This window comes from Helianthus annuus, chromosome 11, assembly GCF_002127325.2.
Source record: "Helianthus annuus cultivar XRQ/B chromosome 11, HanXRQr2.0-SUNRISE, whole genome shotgun sequence".
In the NCBI taxonomy this organism is placed as follows: domain Eukaryota; kingdom Viridiplantae; phylum Streptophyta; class Magnoliopsida; order Asterales; family Asteraceae; genus Helianthus; species Helianthus annuus.
The window spans coordinates 10656395-10664104 of record NC_035443.2 but is presented as its reverse complement, the minus strand read 5'-3'; the positions used below and the strand labels follow the sequence as shown (position 1 = coordinate 10664104).

Here is a 7710-nt window from a genome sequence, read left to right as displayed (position 1 = left end):
GAGGCGCTTTGGATGTGCAAAAAGACAACTGGCGTGTGCGAATAGACCCAGCCTTTAATTTTCGTTTGGAGTCCGCTCACTTGCTTCAATGCAGCTAGAGCACATAGTCACAACACAACCATACACTTTTACTCTATTTATATTCTTAGGCTTTTTTCTTTTTTTTTCATGCCTAACTCAATCAACCCCTTTACCCTGTATATTTAAATGGGAAACAATATCTGCAATCTTCTTCGCAGACGGTGTTCTCTTGTTCAGTGGATCTATTATTATAGGGAGATAATAATAATAATAATAATAATAATAATAATAATAATAATAATAATAATAATAATAATAATAATAATAATAATAATAATATATGAGATCATTGTATGTGAGGATTACAGAAGTTGAGATAAGGGTTTATATGAACGAAAAGCTTCTGGCGAAAAAAACGCTGCGGTGGTACTATAACCGCCGGTAAACCATTCCAACCCAAGAGAGTAACCGCCGGTAAACCGTTTCAACCGAAAAGAGTAACCGCCGACCACCGGGAAAAAGCCGTCATCTCCGGCGACGGTTAAGCAGCCGGAGATCGGAGGAACCGCGTCATCGCTGATGATGATGAGAATGATTGTGGCACCCGTTAACCGGTGAGTTGAATCGCCGGAGGAAGGTTCGGGTAAGAAAATTTTATGTATTATGGGTTGATTTATATGTTTTGTTTAGGGAAAGAAAAAAATTGTTCTTTGATATTCAAATCGATACTTTAAAATTTGGGTTCGATGTTTCCATAAGTTCAAATCAGAGGGAAATCTATGTTGTTTCCTATGTTGTTCTTAAGTACTGATTAAATAAAAATCCTTTCCTGGGCAATTTAAAACCCATATCGGAAATCCCATTTGTTATGTTCCAAAGGATCAAACTTAAAACCAATTCAAAAAGAATTTTGTGAAAATATGTGAAAGCATATTAAAAAGTTCTTAGTATTCTTCTTCTTCTTTTTTCGGAGTACAGACTTTGTACTTTGTAAAATTGGTGACCCATCCTTTGGTTATATGTTCCGATTCTGTTAAAAAAAATAACATGGAAACTTTGAACACTTAGTAGAAAATGTTAAGATGTGTACCCGGATTTGATGAACTGTAATTGTCGAAATTGCAGAAGAATTGGTGGATATCAAAGTGGATTCCTGTAAATCTCAGCGGAGAGTCTTGTAGATGATTTCAGATTGCCGGTAATCTCAATTGGTTAGAGCCTCGTGCTGATAACGTGATAAGAAACTAATCTGACTAATGTGGAAAGTGTATTGAATCTTGAATATTATTCCCATACTCAATTACAGATCTCTACATACGTCTCTATAACAAATGGTGAAACCGACATATAGATGGTAACCGTCAAATAGTTATTAGGGGATGTTAATGGCCAAACAGTTATTATATAACTGCCAAAAGAGTTATTAGGGGATGTATATCTGGTTTTCTAACAACTATAAATTTATAAATTACCTTAAACATGTATTAAATTTATTGGCACAAATAAGGAATTTAAATTTAATGTGTTAAGGAATTCAAATTTAACATGTAACACCATCAACGATTGTGTTCTTGAATTAATCCACTAACTTGAATGATAATTTAGGAACAAACTTTCAAATCTAAATTACCTTTTATTTTTTCAAATTATTTACTTCAAACATTCCAGATTTGAAAAATCTTCTTTCAATACGTCAATTATGAGTCCATTCACCACTACAAATCGAAGCAAAAAAACTATAATTGAACAGAGTATACCTTAAACTGAGATCTAAGATCTAAAACCCTAGAAATTAATACTGCACAGATCTCAGTCAAAATCAGCAACAGCTAGAGTTTTCTAACAATTTTCAGCAAGTAGATATGGAAATATGTAGATTATTAATGTAGATTCAAAAAATCTCAGCTGAAATTAGGGGTGTTCATGAACCGATCCGATCGAGGGTCTGCTCATGCTCGGATTGAATTACAACCGATCCGATCGGATCAGATCGAATTTGCAAAACCGAGCACAAAAGTGATGCTCATGCTCGGATTGAATTTGAATCAATCGGATTGTTTTCGATTGCTTTTTATCAAATCCTAACTAAAATCGAGCGGATCGTTTTCGCTCGGTTTTGCTCGATTGAATTATAAGGTTGCGTTCAACAAAAACAAATCCTAACTTAATTAAAACATGTCCAACACTTTACTAACAAAGCAATACATAACTAAAATCATGATTCTAAAAATGTTCTTAACAATATCAAGAAGCACAATATAAAGTGTGAAATACAAATTGTCATTTAGTTCAAAATCCATAAACTTCTTCTTGAAGCTTGATCATCTCAATCCACAAAATTCAAGTTCAAGTCATCATATAACCTATAAGTTGGGCTAGTATATATTTTAGGCTTTTAATTTTTTTGGGCTAGAGTATTTTTTGGGCTTTTAATCTTTAAAATCTATAATATATATATATATATATATATATGGTACGGTTCCAGCGTGAACAACCTCCCAAGAGTGAACTGCGTGAACAGATATGGGCCCTTGATTTCCTTTTTAGTTGTTAAGGGTAGGATTGTAATTATATAAAAAATTAGATTTAAATCATTATTTTAATAATTGAATTAAGTTACATCTTTCCTAATTTAAATTCATTATCTACATTATGTTTATTTATTAAGAAGATAATTATCAAAAACAAACAACAAATCACCAGATTTCAATTTTAATTTTTATTTCAGATTTCATCACCAGAATTCAAATTTTGATTTTTAAGATCCACGTAACCTTCATATTTCAACGGTATACACATGTGTACTTCGATATAAATAGAACAGTACACATGTGTACTCAGTATCGTACATATGTGTAAAGTAATTCACATGTGTACATCAACATTCAATACAAAAAAAAATTCTGAGATATCACAAAAACAGACGATATACACATGTGTACATCGGATTAAAAAGAAGGCAAAACCAGAATACACATGTGTACACATCGCATTTAAACAAATAATTATTTTAATAATTGAATTAATGTCACACCCCGAATTTCCACGTGTCACCGGTGGGCCCGGTGGGGGAGTATCGTGACGTAGTTGATATCATCATTTGTCAAACAACACAAATTATAATGCACAGCGGAAGCAAATGAAAATAGATTTATTTCAACCATTAAGTGTAATATCGAGTATCACAAATAGTCGAAATAGATCCACCGGCGGATCGAAAATAAAGAGAAAGAAATTGTTCAACAGATATATGCATCCCAAAGCTTGCGAGACTCTACGATGCTAAGGAGAAACCAGCCTATTTCGTATAGCACCTGCACTTAATCTTTTTGGGGAAAATACGTCAGTTTGCACTGGTAAATACAATTTAACTGACTCATTTTGAAAACATTTGAAAAATTTGGTTTTAAATGCACAAGGCACAAAACATTTTATAACTTGGGAATAATTAATCAAAATTAAACTTGTAAAAGATTTACATGTTTGTTGTGCGTTCAGTCGCCCGAGTCGTGTCGGGTTTAAGGTTAAATGACACACCACTAGTATAAGTCCGCGGCGGGAAGCCAACGTTTATACCTTAATAATATGGACATAATACCGGGTGTACGCCTACACCCGGGTGTCAAGGTCGTGGCCAAAAATGATGCCAAGGATATCCGGGACATGGTCATTAAGCTCCCAAAGGCGTAAAAACAAACAACACCAAGTTTTCAAACGGGTCACATTGATAATACCCAACTACTAATGAGTTGGGGTCAATTGCCCGACCAAGCGGTATTTTATATACCGTACCCCCAAGCCCGTATAGGGAAAATAAGTTAAAAGTATTTACCTGAGCAAGTATAACCACAATTTCAAAAATGCACGTGTCTTTTACTGGGCTCCTATTCCGGAACGAAGGTTATAATAACCTATTAGAATCCTAACGGGTCTTTAATATAGCCTAGGCCTAGACCGGTTAGTTTCGAATAATAAATATGGTTTAATCGCGAGGAATGCGAAAACCGGGACGGAACGTGATTTAGACCCTACAAGCTTGGATACTTGTATAATATGGGTAAACTAAACACATTCTGAATTTAGAGACTAAGATGATACGGTTTGACCCGTTTCGGCTAATATGCGCGAACTAGTCACATAAGCCGATCCGAACGCGAAAGTGCGTAACGAGTAACCATATAAATCATATGCAAGTTTCCTGAGATTATATGCACCAAATATGTTGCAATATCAGTAAGGTATGTCCAATTATGCCCCAAACGTTTTTAAACGCCAATTACGCCTCATAAGGGCATTTTGGTAATTTTACATAGGCTAAAAGGGTAAAAATGGGAAAACTGAGTTTTTAACTTTAGTCTACTGTTATAATATATATTTTTATTAAATATATCAGTAGGTATTAGATCTTTTATGTAAAGACTAGTTTCGACATATACTATGTCGTAAAAATGCCTAAAAAGGCGATTTGGAGCCATTTCCGGGTTTTAAAAGAAAAGCTGATATTTTTATATTTCCAGAAGGCTCAACATATCATATTTAACATAATAAATCAGTAGAAAAAGGTTTGAGGTCAAAAGGTTTTGTAAAACTCATTTTATGGCCGAAAGGGCAAAATCGGCATAAGCCGAATTAAGCTTAAAACCTCTAGTTATGCTCATCCTAAAAATAAATAAAAATCTTTAAAATTCCCAAAATATTATTATATAACAGTGGGTATAAAGTTTTGATATAAAATTCGGGTTTAAATAGGTTATGCGTTAATTACGCTAATTATTTACTGAGAAAGCTTCTAATTACGCTAATGAGCATAACTCTTAATCTAGACCTCAAACTGATGTCAAATTTTGGGGACAAGTTTATATTTCAGTAACTAAGTTGTCTACCCTTTTATATTTTCAAAAATCATGATTTCTGGACATTTGGGCATAATGGTCAACATATGGGCATTTAACAGAACCATGCATACGAACAAGATATCTAATGAACCACGTTGCATAATCACAGGAGGATATACTAACATGTTATTAGGTCCAAAAGAAGCTCTAAGGCAATCTTAATCTTGACTAAAACGGGTCAGAACTGAAAGTCAAGGCGAAAGTCAAACTATGCGACTTTCGGTTCCGAACCGGGTCTAAAACAGAAAATTGTCGAGTTGAACATGTTGGAACATGTTCTTATACTTATTACCAAGTTATACTAATGTTCAAACAGGTTACATACAACCTACATTGCTAATTATGCGTTAATTTGAAATTAAGCATTCTGTTGACTTTTTATGATTAGCTTTGACTCGACAATTGACATGCTTAGAGTGGGAATCTGGAAACACCCTTTTAAGGGTTTGTTACCCACTTAATTACCTTCCTAAAGGTATCCTTAATTCGTGATTTGACAAAGCACATTATGCTTAATCACGAAGTCAAACCTTAATTACGACGGTTTGACTTTTACTTAATTAACTAAGCAAGAAAGGATTAAAGAAGGTTAAGGACACTTACAAGAGTCCTAAGAAGGATTCGAGAGCCTAAGAAAATGAGTTGGTGACCAGATGAGCTCCAGAGAGTCTTTAGCCAAAGTTCCAAGTTAGCAAGTGTCAAATGATCACACTTGAACCCTTTATATAGTGAACTAGGAGCTCCAAGATCTTGACAAGCAAGTCTAGGGTAGTAAAGGGATGATCCCAAGTGTCCCTAAGGAGCTATTTACTGCCTAGCAAGCCCATAGATTCACAAATTTACGTTTTAAGTCGGTTAAGCGAATTGGACAGGCAGCTGTCCAAAACTTACTGCCAGCGACGGTCTTACGGACCGTAAGCTTGAGGCCTTACGGTCCGTAAGGACCTCTTGCGGACCGTAAGCTAAAGGGGTTACGGTCCGTAACCGACCTTACTGAAACATGGTTCAGGTGCCTTCCTTACGGACCGTAAGCCTAAGGCTTTGCGGTCCGTAACCGATCCTTGCGGAACATGCCCAGGTACCCTGCTTACGGACCGTAAGCCTGGGGCCTTGCGGTCCGTAAGCGATGGCCAGAAGACAAAAGTTTGAAAACTTTTAAGTCTTGACCATGCAACCATCAATGCCCGAAACATGCCTTCACTTTTCAGTTTGTGGGACCATCTTGACCAGCCATTGCATGGCTCATTTGCCCTTACATGTCCCCCATTTAATCTTTACTCAAAAAGGGACTTGTTACATGACGGAGATTTCAAAATTGAGTCTTGGACTCTCAATTACTTGGCCAAGCTATAACAATTCTTATTTACAAGAGTTTTATTTAAATTAGGAGTAGTAACAACCTATAATTTCCGAAGTCCTTGATAAAGATGCAACTTTATTTATTTGAGAGCAACCGGTTATCATATGAGATAATCATCAATTGATTTAAGGATCTTGGGATTTATAAAAATTTCGGGTCGCTCAGAGGTGATTTAATAACGTGTCGCCCTTGAGTCGTTCAGAGGTATTTTAAATAACATGACGCCCCTTTTTATTAGAAATCCTACCACATATCTCTTTATTAAATCCGGTTTCTCTGACACGTCTGTCACACACGACACGTGTCTTTATTCTAATGGACAGGAATTTTCGAGGTGTTACAATTAAGTTACATCTTTCCTAATCCTTTTGATTTGTGAGAGATTTATGCAATCAATTTAAGAGGATAATTGATTACTTGATTTGTGAGAGATTTATGCAATCAATTTAAGATTGAAATTACACATATACCCTTTTTGTATTTAATTAAATGAAAAAAATTAACCAAACAATTACCATCATGCCACTCACTATAATCTTAAGATCATAAAAATCAAGGGCCCAGATCAGTTCACGCAGTTCACTCTTGGGATTTTGTTCACGTTTGAACCTAATCCTATATATATATATATATATATAATGTTAATAAAAATAATTCGAGCGAAACCGAGCGATCGACGAGCGAGCGGACCTTTGCTTATGCTTGGATTGAATTAGAATCGAACCGATCCGAGCGGCTAATTTACAAACTGAGTGGGAATCGAACGAGCATTTTTCGAGCGTTTTTCGAGCGATCGTCGAGCGATCCTCGATCGTCGAGCGATCCTCGATCGTCGAGCAGTTTGGACAGCCCTAGCTGAAATCGTACACAAATGATGCTAGACCTTCTATTAAATCGCATTGGTTGTTGTTGGTGGTGTTTAATGTTTGCGTTTGCTGATACTGGTGGCGTATGGTGGTGGAGTATAGTGGTGATGGTGGCGGCGTATGGTGGTGGTTGAGAGAAGCTAGGGTTTGAAACTAGGGATAGAATTCTGTTTCTAAAGCTGGAATTAGTTAAATATTTTTTGGAGAAAAATGTCCCTTTTCCCAGTGAACCCTCTCCTACATGTTTATATATGTATGTATATAAGAGAAGGATCCGTTAGGAACCACCCTTTATTGCGAGAACCACGAGAACCAATGTGAACACAACCAAAAATACCTAAAAATAGTTAAAAAAACACACAAAAAACTTTATTTTAAATATTTTTTATAAAAAAATCGCTACTTTTAGTAGCCAAAATTTTTTTTTTGTTTGCTACTAAAAGTAGCGATTTTAATGTAAAAAATATTAATTTTTTTTGTTGTTTTTTTATTTTTTTAGATTTTTTTAGGTTTTTTGGGGGTTTAGTTTTTAGCATTTTAGCTTGGGGGGGATGGGGGGTTTAGGTTT

The 7710-nt window shown here is 35.4% G+C and overlaps 1 long non-coding RNA gene across 1 annotated transcript; it reads left to right on the top strand.

Moving 5' to 3' along the window:
* Positions 1-230: 230 nt before the first annotated feature.
* LOC110903454 lies at positions 231-1334 on the top strand. The gene is made up of 2 exons (XR_002571962.2): positions 231-664; positions 1147-1334. It is a non-coding gene; the product is annotated as an uncharacterized LOC110903454 (long non-coding RNA).
* Positions 1335-7710: the final 6376 nt, after the last annotated feature.